At 44.7% G+C, this 14,762-nt stretch overlaps 1 protein-coding gene across 1 annotated transcript in view; it reads right to left on the bottom strand.

The window, feature by feature from the left end:
* Positions 1–13,379, bottom strand: part of SLC26A9 (solute carrier family 26 member 9) — a 57,308-nt gene extending 43,929 nt beyond the window's left edge. The window contains exon 1 of the mRNA XM_081193432.1: positions 13,263–13,379. The gene's annotated coding sequence lies outside the window, so the exon portion shown is untranslated. The remainder of the gene's footprint in view (positions 1–13,262) is intronic.
* Positions 13,380–14,762: the final 1,383 nt, after the last annotated feature.

The following is a 14,762-nucleotide window of genomic DNA, read 5'->3' as shown; positions in this document are numbered from 1 at the left end:
CCAAATGTGGCCTTCAAGGCCTGTCTCCCCAGACTGGATCCTCTCATCAGCCACATCCCTTACTGGCGCTGCTTCACACCCTGAGTGTTAATGCCTCTTACTGCACAAACTAGTCTAGTGTACAAAGGGAAGATTTACGTTCATTGCTCTGCCCATTCTTGCCTCTGGCTCTCACCACATGCACGCGAGCCTTGGAAGGTTGCCCAGAATGGAATGTGGCTGAAAAGGGGCCACTCACCTTTGCACCATGGTGACAAAGAACTATGCAATTATTTCTTAGAAATGGGCCATAACAAAATCTGTAGAGCTACATTCTTATACCAGTCACATATAAGAAGAAAAATGAGCAAGGACACTGTCAAATAACTGAATCATTGAATACAGTGCCAAAACTTCAACTACCCACGACATAGCCTTTCCATAAGTAAGCATGAGTGGCTAGAGGTCTAACATTAACGTCACTTCCATTTACATAGCTGATATGTGGGGACCATACCTTATCAAAACGACTGTGCTTAGTTCTGCCTCTAACAACCTTCTGCGTTGTGTTATATCTTGTGGTGAGTTTGAGAATGAAATCTGATATTTGGAAAGAGCCAGGTCCCAGACTTTCCCTTTCCATCCCATTAGAGATGGACCTTTGAGGTCTTTCCAGAGGAAGGTGATCTCTAAATGGACAGAGGTAAACAACATGGCACTTAGGTCCTTATATATAAGGGTCCGGTGGGGGAGGGGGTTAGAATGGCATCTAGTGACAGTAGGGCCTGGACAGAGTTTGGGTTCAATGATTGAACTATAATTTTAGAAACATCATCAAGAATGCTTTGCCAAAACCCAGTGGTACCTCCGGTTAAGTACTTAATTTGTTCCGGAGGTCTTTTCTTAACCTGAAACTGTTCTTAACCTGAAGCACCACTTTAGCTAATGGGGCCTGCTGCTGCTTCTGGAGCACGATTTCTGTTCTCATCCTGAAGCAAAGTTCTTAACCCGAGGTAATATTTCTGGGTTAGCGGAGTCTGTAACCAGAAGCGTATGTAACCTGAAGTGTATGTAACCCAAGGTACCACTGTAGGCTCATCACATGCATGAGGCTCCCTCTCTTGTTACAGCTTCACCAACACTGGAAAGAGAGCTTTGAGTAAATAAACTGTAGGGCAGTACATCAACCCATCAGCTTCTCAGCCAGGATCTATGTCACCAATACTTTCAGGCATATGGATTTTTTTTTTTTGGGGGGGGAGTGATGTAGGCACCAGCCCTTCTGGTCACTTCCCTCCCAACTCGCCCAAGATCAGCCCCTATCGCTGGTGCCAATAGAAGCACTTGGGCCTGCAAAATTCCCCCAGAGTTGGAACAATCCTGGCCCAATAAGAAGGGACAATTTTCAGTAACGTTGCACAAGTTATTACCCTTATAATGTAAGTTAGCTGCCCTGGCATTTTCCAGTGTATTGTAAAAACAAATAGTTTAGTTCGGGAATGAGACCTGGTTTGTGCTTATAGTCTCAACCTATACAGTAGGCAGGTAGACTCAGCCATCCAGTGCTCTGAACAGAGCTTGGACTGCTGTTGCTCCCCATTGCTGGTCTATGGATGGAGGAAATGGACCACCAAGGGCACTTTACTCCATGGTCTGTTCAAAACTGGAACCAGCCCTGAATAACAGACTCCTTCTATATCCAGGTGAGGCTCATAGATGCTCATGCAGGACCTACTGACTTGATTGGATGTATCTTTGCTGCAGATGGGAATGCACAGCTAGGACAACTAGTTGTTATGTGCAACTCATTGTCTGCAATTAGAGCTCGACTTTCATAGAGTTTAGGATCAGATCATGAAAGCTGAGCTCTCTGGAAAACCAAGTCCTGAGAAGAACAAGGGAATAACTTGTAAAGCATTAAGAGAGAGTATAGAGATAACTGGTAAAAGATGGTCCCTCATCTCTGCTAGTAATAAGGAGCAGGAAGAGGGTAGGATTTCTAGGAAACTTGGTACTATTCCTCCTGGAGAAAACTTTGATTAAACATGGAGGTCCTTGATCTCAAACTGGGATTATGCTCAAAAATACATACTAACTAAATGGAAGTGAAATGTGAGCCTCTCTTTCAGTTATTACTTAAAAGTGGGGGAGTGTTAAAAGTGGGGGAGTGTTAAGAGTGTTTTACTTCAGGAGAATAGAACAGGTGAATTACTATTAATGTCATACGCCTCCAGAATGCAAAACTTATGCAGCACTGCAGAACCATATAATCGTATGTGGGATGTAAATGAATCATGAGCATTTTGAAAGAAGCATGTTTGGAGGCAGGAGAAGTATTTGCATTCTAGATCTTGTGCCTCAGGAGACAATGGCTGCAATCCTAGGCAGATTTAATGCCCCAATGAGTGGGACTCATTGTAAGTAAACATTCACAGGACCAATCTGGCTGTATTCAAGCTTTTCTCTGAAACTCGGAGGCAAATCAATCCATAATTTCAGATCTACAAGCCTTTAACAATCCCCAGCACTAAAAGTCATTTGAGACAAAGGGCATTTTCACACAAGATCATTCAATCCTGATTTGCATTTCCTGGGACCATTATGCAACTCTAAGATCTACACTGAACATTTGATTTCTCAATGGCATTCTTCTACAGTCTGCTCTACTTTTCATTCCAATCATGTTCATGTACACAAGAAACTCAGGGGTGCTTTTAGCGTCTTGTACAGCTACATCCTGCAGGGTAAAGCTACCGTATTTTTCGCCCCATAAGACGCACCGGCCCATAAGACGCACCTAGATTTTAGGGGGGGAAATGAAGGAAAAAATTTTTATTTCCCCCCCAGGTGCGCTGCGCTACACCAGGAGCTTGGGGCGTGCTGAGGTCAGCGCGCCCCAAGCTTCTGCATGCCGGCAAGCAGTCCGCTGCCGCCCCAAGCCTTGCGCACCCGGCGGGACCTCCTGCCGGGTGCGGGAGGCTTGGGGCGGCAGCGGACTGCTTGCCGGCATGCAGAAGCTTGGGGCGCGCTGACCTCAGCACTCCCCAAGCTTCTAGGTGCGCGCAAGCAGTCCGCTGCCGCCCCAAGCCTCCCGCACCCGGCGGGACCTCCTGCCGGGTGCGGGAGGCTTAGGGCGGCAGCGGACTGCTTGCCGGCATGCAGAAGCTTGGGGCGCGCTGACCTCAGCACGCCCCAAGCTTCTAGGTGCGCGCAAGCAGTCCGCTGCCGCCCCAAGCCTTGCGCACCCGGCGGGACCTCCTGCCGGGTGCGGGAGGCTTGGGGCGGCAGCGGACTGCTTGCCGGCATGCAGAAGCTTGGGGCGCGCTGACCTCAGCACGCCCCAAGCTTCTAGGTGCGCGCAAGCAGTCCGCTGCCGCCCCAAGCCTTGCGCACCCTGCCTTCAGGGCGCCCGACGCTCCGATAAGCAGGCTGCTATCCGCAGCCTAGGCAACCCTGTGGGACCTCCCACAGGGCTGCCTGGGCGGCGGAATTGTTCCCGAAGCGTCGGGCGCTCTGCCTTCAGGGCGCCCGACCCTCCGAGAAGCAGGCTGCTATCCGCAGCCTAGGCAACCCTGTGGGACCTCCCACAGGGCTGCCTAGACTGCGGATATCTTCCTGAAGCCTGGAGAGCGAGAGGGGTCGGTGCGCACCGACCCCTCTCGCTCTTCAAGCTTCAGCGAAAGCCTGCATTCGCCCCATAAGACGCACCCAGATTTTCCCTTCATTTTTGGAGGGGAAAAAGTGCGTCTTATGGGGCGAAAAATACGGTACATGCCTGCTCAAATTTCCCACTGCCTTGCTAGTATAATTGTTGAATCCTCCACACCCTGTACAGACGAGAGCCACATTTTAGGGGGGGAAATGAAAGTCACATTGACGTTCCTGGCTGGTACTGACTAATCATAACTTTGGCAGGCCATAATTTGACCTGTTTGGATAACTTGGCGCGCACATTCTGCTGAGCAGGCAGTTGATGGGCAACTTCCAGGCCCCTGCTGCCCCTTCTTAGGATTCTTTAAAATATACTTGGCCCAGACAGCCCTTCAGATAGAGGACTGCACTCCGCAAAACAGAACACATGGCCACCCTTTCCCACCCCTTCACTTTTACTTCATGGACCTGGGTCTGAACAAGTGCAGATTCTTGAACATCTCTCTCATGCTTTAGGCAAGAACTGGGATATTTTTTAAAATAACAAACACCTGGCATTCTTAACCAGCCAAATGTTTATTTGATTCCTTTGATTGAGCCCTTTTAGTAAATAAATAACTCTGATAATTTGCTGCAGGCAATACTATAGGTTTGTGGGTTTCTTGGAGGCATTTGGTTGGCCACAGAGGACGCTGGACTAGAGATGGGCCTTTGATCTGGTCCTGTGAAGTTCTCCATCCCTCTTGTAAAGATGACTGACATGGCACACGTACTTTGAGCATATAAGAAAAACACCATACAAATGCCTAAACAACAACAAATATAGTGTGTCATGTCACACACAGTTGTTCAAATGGTTGGGTTTTGCCGGCTTCCATGTATGTAATAACAGACCATGCCTTTTTGTCCCTGATTTATGGACTATGGATTAAGCTATCACAAGCTCTGAATGAACAATCACTAATGGGAATTTCAGTCCCCACTCCAATTATAAGCACACACTCCAGAGGCCCCTCTGCTACTCATTAGGATCCATTTTGTTCAGGAGCAATTAATTGGTATTGGATGCTCTTGAGTGCAAGAAGTAATTCTCTTGTATCTCCCTGGAGCAAGTGGTGTTATTTTAATTAATGACTCTTCCAATGGCGGAATTCGGCAAGATGGAGGCATCAAGCAATGTAACCTGATCTGGGCAATCCTACTCAGTTCCTGGAGAAGTGCCAGTCCTAAACGTGTACTAGCTCCAGAGCCGGAGACCATAAACCCCTGACTACTAGTTGCTGGGAATCACAAGTGCACGGGGTGTGTGTGTGTGTGTATGCTTAGGTCCTGCTTGCAGACTTCACATAGATACCTGGTTGGTCATTTGAGAGAACGGCCAGGATTCTTCAGGGACGTTCTTAACATGCTCTGCCCCATGCTGCTGCTTTCTAGTGCCATCTAGAGGTCTCAGTCAGGATCAGGAAGCATTGTGCCAGGCTCTGTACAATATGAGGTAGTTAAGGAGCTTGAAATGTCATGGCCTCTTTTGACAAGCCCATGCCTTTTGTACCAGAGTGCAAGGTGTGGGAGGAAGGAGTAGGTGTTTAAATGAGGTGCTAATTGATGGCACACAGATTTCAGGTTGTGATATGTTTAGGTTGACTGGGTGGTAGTGTTTTTCTTGTGGGCCAAAATGGCTACCTTTACTTTTTGTTTGACTTGGAAAATACCACATTTAGCTGGATACAGCAGCAGGATCTTAGCCTAGAGCAGGCTTCCTCAACCTCAACCCTCCAGATGTTTTTGGCCTACAACTTCCATGATTCCTAGCTAGCAGGACCAGTGGTCAGGAATGATGGGAATTGTAGTCTCAAAACATCTGGAGGGCTGAGGTTGAGGAAGCCTGGCCTAGAGGAAGAGGATCTTCTGTTACCTGAATCTGGGACTTTATTCTCTGAGGGGACATTCCCTCCAACTGCTTGGTAAGCCATTTGGCTTCTATTTACTCTTTTAAAAACAATCTAGCACAACCACCTCAATTTAAGCTCTACCGTTGTTAATATAAATACTGCCTGATTTCTTTTTATTTCTGTTCTTCACCTACCAAGAAACTTGTGTGTTTCACCTAAAAATGGAGTCGGACCTGAATAACAGCTGCTTTGTGCATTTCCAGTTATGGGGAATCTGCCATTATGGGTTTCTCCTCCCCAAGGGGCCTGGGTGCAACCTGAGACCTGCAGAGCACCTGAAGGAACCTTTGAGAAATGTCCCTGCTTCCTCTCACACTCCCATCTTAAGACTCTAACCAGCTAGAGACACAAATGCCTTGCATGAATATCACCAGCCAACCTTTTTTCACCCTTCCTTGTGTTGCTTACACTCAGTTCTGGAGAATATGATGGATATTTTGTGACATTTTTGTTGACCTCATAAAGGTATATGGATTTTTTTTTCTTATGGGCCAATAACATTACTTTTTGGGGTATACACAGATATGGTTAGAAAATACGCAGATAAAACAACAATAGCAATGAAATGAAAACGAAAATTTAAAATGGTATAAAAAAACAGCAAGCAACAAAGTAATTCTCCCTCTCTCTCTGAGAGAGTTAGGAAAAAAATGATAAAGGTGTGTTTTCCCATTTTAATTTTCCTTTCTCTATCCTCTGCATGCCTTTTAAAATGCTCTTAAATTCCCCTCCCAAAGTAATATAGCAAAATAAAGCTCCCTGTTTTTCACCAACCCTCTTGACTCTCTAGCTGAATGTCAATGTTTTCTTTTGCTTAAATTAAATATTTGGGAGCATTTCTAGATGATTTTCATAGGCAGGTGGTCCTTTAAAGTGAAAGAAGTAGCCAGCAGCCATTCACAGGCCCTGCACTCTTCACTGCTGCTGAGCCTGTGCCAATGTTTAATGTACCACTTCACATAAGTTTCAAACCAAACTAACTACGCACTTGGCAATCAGAATGAGGACTCTAGGCACCTGGCAGCTACTGCAAGCAAAGAGCCTGAAGCAATTGAGTTAAAATAGAGACGCTTATTCCTTCCCACCTTCTGGAGTCCAAGACTATGAACTTCTTCATACAACCTGAGATTTCATTCTTTGTGTAGAAAATTTACCTGTGCTAAAGTAAAAATTCTTGGGACTTTCCAAATTATTGGATCAGTGGATGCCTTTATTCCTAACTCTTATCTGGAGAGACTCATCCCAGCTTTGTATTCTTCCAGATACAGGGTTAAAAAACCATCTTTTCTGCTGAATTTTAAGTGCCTGATGGGTTAACTCACATTTATGGTGTTTTATGGTATTTATGTAATCTATGATAATTATTTTAAAGATTTTGGTTATTCTGTGTTATGCTTGTACTCTTTGTTTGTTTGTTTGTAAATTGTCCCATGACCATTTTTGGTGAAGGCCGGTATAAAAATCTAATAAATAAACTAGAACACACACACACAAAAGAATGATGTGGAATCTAGAGAGCATATCTGCTTTATATCAAGTCATTCCTTTGGCTTATCTATCCCAGTATTATCTATGCTGACTGGCAGAAGAAACTAGCAGGGCTTTTCCACAGCCCTCTTGGGCTGAGATCCTCTGGATCAGGAATGGAGAGCCTATCCAGATGTTGCTATCCAGAGAGCCAGCGTGGTGTAGTGGTTAAGAGCGGTAGATTCGTAATGTGGTGAACCGGGCTCGCTTCCCCGCTCCTCCACCTGCAGCTGCTGGGTGACCTTGGGCCAGTCACACTTCTCTGAAGTCTCTCAGCCTCACTCACCTCACAGAGTGTTTGTTGTGGGGGAGGAAGGGAAAAGAGATTGTTAGCCGCTTTGAGACTCCTTCAGGTAGTGATAAAGCGGGATATCAAATCCAAACTCTTCTTGCTGGCCTCCAGCTCCCACCAGCCCCACCCAGAATGGCCAATGTGATCAGAGACTGTGAGAATTGCAATCCAACAGCAATCTGTAGGGCCCCATGCTCCTCATCCCTGCTTTGAAAGAAGAAGGCGGGCGTTGAACCCGGAACTTTATTCATTTTATTTGACAATATCCCACTTTCCCTCCAAGGAGCTCAGATGAGATCTCCCCTGCATTTTATTGCCAGCCTGAGCGATAGCAACTGGCCCAAAGTCACACACTGAGCTTCATGGCCAAGCAGAGATTTGAACCTGGGCCCCATTCACGTTTATCACTCTAACCACTGCGCCACACAGTCTGCCCAGTGATCAATATCAGAGCTAGAAGCCCTTCGAATAAAGGGAACGCCAAGTATTCCCTTCACTTTTGAGTTAAGCACATCCACTCGCGCAAAAAGAAAGACGGAAGTCTCAAGGTGCACAGAAAAGCAAAGCGTGTTTTAAAGATATTCTTCCTCAGGAACACTTAGATACGCCACACTGTGCCCTCTGTCATGCTTTGTGACCAACTGAAGCTTGCAATTAATTTCTAATTTTGTGTGGGCACCGTCTCATAAGCAATTCCCAATTTTCTGGACTATGTCCAGATAACTGTAATTTAAAAAACAGGAGACTGAAGTGGTTGTTTTTTTTAAATGAGTAAAATAGATTATGTCTAATGAAGGTCCCAAACCAGGAACAAAAGGGAAAAGGAAAGAAAGCACCAATACTGGGTTGAAGGGAAGAGTTAAGAGACTTTGTGACAAAACGAATGGCTGTTATTGATGCGACAGTATTGTGCACTTGCTTGCTGCTGAGGAAGAATATATTCCAAACACTTTGGACCATTAAATCCTTATTTTTGTTCACCTTTGAAACACCGGCCATATTCACACCATCCCATTAAAGCACATTTATACCACTTCCCCCAAAGAATCCTGGGAACTATCATTCTCCTCTCACAGAATTATGATTTGAAGCATCCATAACAAACTTCAATTCCCAGGACTGGGGGGTGGGTGCAGCCATGACATCAAAGTGGTATAAGAGTGCTTTAAATTAACACTACAGATGTAACTGCCGTGTTTCCTTTTTCATATGATGCTGATCCTCTTTTTCTTTTCTTTTTAAAATAAGCACTCAGTGCTGAACTATTCTCAGACCTGAATCAATAGTTTACATCACATCATCCCAATCTAGCAAAAGTCGCAATGAAACCATTGCAAACGTTAGTCATGATGTGAGTTCAAGTTCCATCCTAACTTTGTCATTCTTGTGGCACAGAAACCCTGTCAACAACAGTGCATGCATCATAAAGAAAGGGCACAGGAGGTACTCAAGAGAGTAGGAAACAGGTAACAGAAAGGAGACGAGACAGAGAAACCCTCCCAGTGCGCTCTGATTGGGTGTCAACAGGGAAGGGGCGTGCACATAGGTACTGCAATTTACTAGCCAAATAACTGATTACAGGTCTCTAGTTGTTTTCAATGGAACTTAGTCATACAACTAACTTCAGGTGAATCGGGGCTTAGGTGCAGTGGATCTTTCGAAATGTTTGCCACCTCTGCTTCCTTATGGACAAAGCCTTTTCATGGTTTTACCTGGGGTGCCAGTTTAGATTTCAACACAGAGAAACAAAGAGGTTCCATGGAAAGAAGATATTCAGTAAGGCTGAATTCATTATTTTTGCATGTTGCGGATTACATGCCAGGGAAGCAGTGGCTTGTGCTTACTTTTTTGATGCTTCAGAATAACAAAAATGCCCATTACTTCCTAGGCAAGGGCTGTAGATCAGTGATGGGACACTTGCTTTGTGTTCAGAAGGTCCAGGTTTAATCCCTGGTGTTTTGGGGTTGGGGTGGGAAAGCTCTGGAGGGCAGCTGCCAGTTGGTGGATAACTAGGTGGACCACTGACCTGACTCTGTTCAAGGCAGCTTCCTTTTAAAATAGCAACCAAAGCCTTTGTCATTGTTATGCATACTTTGGCTATAAGTTCATTCAGCTATAAATAGCTGCCTTAGTCAGGCCTGGCATCAGTTGTTCTGGTGCCAACACCCAGCAGGGCCCACCAACACTGATGCCAACTCTGTGTCAGCCTCAGCACCAGTATTACCAAGCTTCCACTTTAAATTTCCCACAATGCTCCAGAGAATGCCATGTCAGGTCATTGTGGCTGATTAAAATGGCCGCTGATTTGCAGCCACCTGCCACAGATCAGAGCACTGCCACCACCACCATAGATAAGCTCAGGGTATGGGGGAGGTCAAATCCAGACGTCAAATCACATACAGTCATAATAAGGTACACGTTTGACAGAAGCAGACAAAAAAGCAGGGGGAAACCCTAATCTCCCTAAATGCTGTCTCAGAATTTTGGAGGACGAGTGACAAACAAAATAATGTTTTCAGTCCAAGGGATCCTGAATGTATTTGGAAATAAATCCAGAGACTTCCTTCCTAGTGAATATTTAGAACTGCGGGCTGAAAAGAAAGAGGACTGGTTGATAACATTTCCTTGAACTAGTTATCACTTGCTTGCCAAATGTTTCCCTGACATTCCGACTGCTATTGCCCTTTGAAAAAAAGCACACGGCCAATGAAACTTCTTAGGGAATTAGAAAGTTTGCAGACTGAGGCATTCCTTTTGCACCTGAGAACACTCTTATGCAGACTGCCTGCTGGGAGCTCTAATGCACCCTCTCCTTCCTGCTCTCCCCCTCCCTCCCTCGCTGCTGGAGTACGAAGCATTAGAGAACAACAAACATGTTCAGGTCATCTACTCTGTCCGCTCATGAGACTGTTTCATCGCTTAGATAGACGTAACCCAAGGGCAGAAGTGGGGAACTTCAGTCCCAGGGGCTGAATGCAACCTTCCAGGTCTCTGTAGCTGCCCCTTGAGACTCCCCTTAAGCCACACTCCCCGGACATCTCCCATCTCTCCAGTACTTTTGCCTGGCTGGAAAGTGTCCTTGAACTGGGATAAAACCTCTTGCTTGTCTGGATATAGAGGCGTGGGGGCAAAAGCCTCTGACTTTTGCAGAGATGGAACATAGCCTGTTATGCACAGGTAGGTTTCCCACCTGTTGCTCTGCCCATGTTTGATTGTGGCCACACGCACTACTGCCTTGTGGCCCCTAGAAGCTTTCCTGTGAGGGAATGTGGCCCTCAGGCTGAAAAGGTTCTTCAATCCTGCCCAGGGGCATCGCTATCACAGCAGCATCTCCTCACATTCCCTGCTTCCTATCAACAACCAAACATCTTATAATGAAATTGTCTCCATCCGAAACTCAATGACAATGTAGACAATCTGAAACTCCCCATGTTTTGCTCAAGTCGGTTAACACTATATAATTTCAGCCCCGAACATACATTTCCCACCCCCTTCAAGTTATTTTGCTAAAAAATTTAACAATCTTTATAATTTAAATGCATATAAGTATCTGTATGGCAATCATAAACTGTAACACTTTAAATAAAATTAAATACAGCAGCCTAATGATCACAGCAAATTATGACATGTGCCTTATCTGAAGATGCTTTACTTTTCCAGTGTTCGGTAAATTAAAACCAAATTCAAACAAACTTATTGCAAAAGCTTGTGTTGTTTATCGCATTTATATCTTGAGATAGTTTAGGCATCACAGCGTATTCACATATTTCATTTTCCTATTCAGAAATAGAGAGACTAGACTGCTGTCCCATAGTTAGCATAACCCATTGATATTATATGCGTTTCATTCTAGCAGCGATGGAAACTGAATGTGACCTACACAGGCCAAATTAGTGAAAAATGCAAAATGTGATTGAGTGGTTTGAGGTATAGTTGCTTTTGATTCCTCTGTGTACATACTGATGGTATCACTGCATGCTTTGATCTCAGTTGACCACACCGCAAAACATGGCTGCATTACTGCTTTATGCCACCACTACCCTCTTGTCCAGGTCATTCATTCAGCTCCTATATCACTTTTAAACAAACATGCTAATCAGGTAGTGCTTGTTGCGCACATCTCACAGCTTGTGCAAACACTGTGTTCTTCTGGCATGTGCATATATATGGTAGTTTGTGCCAGGAGAAGAAAAGTAATTGAAGAGGGGTTTCCTTGGGGAAATGGTCCTCCATTCCTGTGCTGCAGTCCCAAATTTAATTTGCAACTACTGTTTATAAGAGTTTCTAGAAGCAGGGATGTATTCACATGTCTCTGCTACCTATCACATCTTGCTTGAGTCTTAGGACTTCTTTGGATGTAAAGCATTAGCATATGGGTTGGAATTCCTCCCTTTGGGTTCTGTGTCTCATCTGAAGGTAGGGAGAAAGACACATTCTCTCCCTATATTAAGAGAATACACACCTTGCTCCTTTAGATAAGACCCAGAAATGTGGGGTGGCAAAGCCCAAATCACTTGTAGTTCCTCTCTACTCCTTTTGAGCTCTTTGCTCTTCATTAAACCCAGGAAAGTAGTAAGCTGCCGCTGCAATTACAGTAGAGAGAGGCTACAATTACTCTCCACTTGAGTAGGAAATTGCTTCTACCTACTTCTTAGGAACAGGCTTGCCACTACCTAGAGATAAATGGCAGAAATTGCCTCCTGGAACAGCAGCCGCAAGATGAAACACCATCAGTGCACAAGCCCTTGGTAATTAGAAGTAGATTACAGCGACCTATAGGTTGATATTGCAAGGGATACAACCCAGTGTCCCCGGTCTAGAGAAGCACAAACTCAGCAGAAAGTTGTTGCAGCTGAGAATCCCCCTTCCCAGAAACAGCACTGTAAATTTATTGGTGCCTATTGTTTGTTTGTGTGTGTAGACAACAAGAGAAACTAGACTTTCTCCACCACTTGCATGCATACACACATTTATTACAACACTCTTTGTGCAAACAGAAAGGTGGTCCAGTTGTGGATCTAAATTGTTGGATCAGAGCAATGAACAAATGAGACACCAAGGGTCCTGACCAGCTGATAATCTCTCCTCTGCCCTTGCAGTCTGGCACCTGCTAGCACAACATCCAAGTTTCTGACAACTCCCCTTTCCTCCAAACCTAAGAAAGTGCAGAGCTACAATATCTCTTTTTCTTTTATGTGGGGAAAAGCAGAAGCACGGGTTCATTTAAAAGCCTGCCCAAAGTCACACTCAAAACCTACATATCTGCTTATCTGCGGCAGGTAAAAGCTTTGACCTTGGAACTTCCAAGTCTCAAACGGTCACCCTCAGATGAAGAAAGGATCCCTCTTCCTCAATAATATGTGTATGGATATACAAATTGTTCCCTCTCTGGGGGTTTTCTCCTGACCTCTCCTCCTCTTCAGTGCTCAAGCTGTAAAAGAATTTGGAAGCAAGGACCTGTTATTTGAAATGCTTAGGTATAAAAACCCAGGGCTTTTTGTTGAGCGGAGCTGACTGATCACAATTTAGGAATACACCCCTCTACCATCAGGCAAATTTTCAGGGCGCTCACTGGCTAGAAAGGACTTTGCTTCTATAAGACTGAACTTTCACACACATGCATCTTGCCATATTTTCCTTCCTAAATCATTGCTGAGCAATTCCTGGGTAAATTTGCATTGTAAAAAGAAGGAAACGGTTGTGTGTGTTTTTTAAAATAAATAAATAAATAAGGTCTCATAATATTTAAGTTCACACCCAGTGGTATTTGTAAGCTCAGGAGTGCAAAATCTCCCTCTTCACCTCCCCTCCCTATGCCCACCTTGAACAAAGAGCACAATTGTGTTGGGAATAAGGCTTACCTTCGCTCTGAAGGAGAGGAGAAAGGGACTGATTCTGGGAGGTGAGTGAGCTGCAGAAAGTGACAGGAGGCAGAAAGCTTCTCTCAAGGAAAGAGCTCTGTGCTCAGCAGAGCCCAGTGAGTCATATATATAAGTGACTTCAGTCAAGCAGAGGGCTGAACTAGGAGTCTGATTGGCTTGCTGGGAAGCGAATGCTAGCAGGTAGCAAAGCCCATGAGATAGGAAAAGGAGATAAGCAGCTTTTTTGTGCGTATGTTATGTGTATATGCCTCCCCCTCCCCACACTCCCCTCTTTAGAATCAGGTTTGTTTGATCCCTTTGACATAGCTGGCCACTCCTAGACAATACATCACATTCAGTGTCCAGCAGGGACCCCTCCACTCCCAATGTTTGGACTTTTGGGGGGTTGCTTTTGTTGACCTGTTCTATGGTTTCATGATGGACCGGACAGTGTCTCCAGCCTGCCTTTGTGTCTTCTTGATGGCTTCTCCACATCAGCAAAGGACAATGAGACTCATTGTACCAGCTCTTGAACTCCCACAAGTTGGGCTTTGAAGATGGGATGTTCAGGGGAGAGCACTTCCTTTCTTACTTCCAGGTTTAAAAAAGGATGAGATGAAAGAGATGGAAAGAAAACAAAGAGAAGACCTCCTCAAAAGTGGCAATTAATGCTACATCCTCTGCATTGAGCTATGAAAAAGAGATGGAGGTAATCAATTTTTGATGTGATGCACATACACAGATCACTCGAGGCCATCTCTTCTAATGAGCTCACTTAAGCATCAAAATAAAGGCAACTTACATCTTTTAAATATGCAGTTTCTTCTTAGTCTGTTTTGGTCCTTATGTGTGGCCGAAGTGAGAGGTGTTAAGGAATAAGAACTGTCATTTTGAAAAATCTTGCAGAGTGTCCACTCAAACTTCTGCTCCTTATGGAGAAAACCTCTCTGCCTTGTATAGTGATCACTTTATGGCACCATAATGTTGATGGGCCAAATATGTGTCCAATGACAAGTCATGCTTTTATAATGCTTATTAAAACATTCTGCAATAGATGGTGATAGGCAAGCCACCCAGGACCCCCCAGGCTGGTGTTTTATTGCTAGGGAATCTGCAACAAGTTTTTGCCACAATGACAGTGAATTTGTGGTGGATTTATTCTGCTTTAGTTCGTGCCACAATGTTTGCCCAATGCCACCACATTATTGCTGTCTGGAGAGGTTGTGGCACAACAAAAACGGAACAAAAACAAACGAGAACATTTTTGGTATAGAAATTTACAGGGTTAGCAGGATGTTACAGGATATGCACTGATTGGAAATGAAACAGTGTGGCAGCCCCAAAATCCTTGCAGGTGCAAACAGTACTAAAAGCAGGATTGTGGGTGACTCCTCTGATAGTATCGTGAGCCAAAAAAAAATCATTATAAATGTGCAATAAAAAGAACATTGGGAGGAACCCTCCATTTTTCCTCTAATTGTTTTCCTCTAATTTGAGACC

This window comes from Podarcis bocagei (genome assembly GCF_964188305.1).
Source record: "Podarcis bocagei genome assembly, chromosome: 5".
Lineage (NCBI taxonomy): Eukaryota > Metazoa > Chordata > Lepidosauria > Squamata > Lacertidae > Podarcis > Podarcis bocagei.
This window is presented reverse-complemented; position numbering and strand designations above follow the sequence as displayed.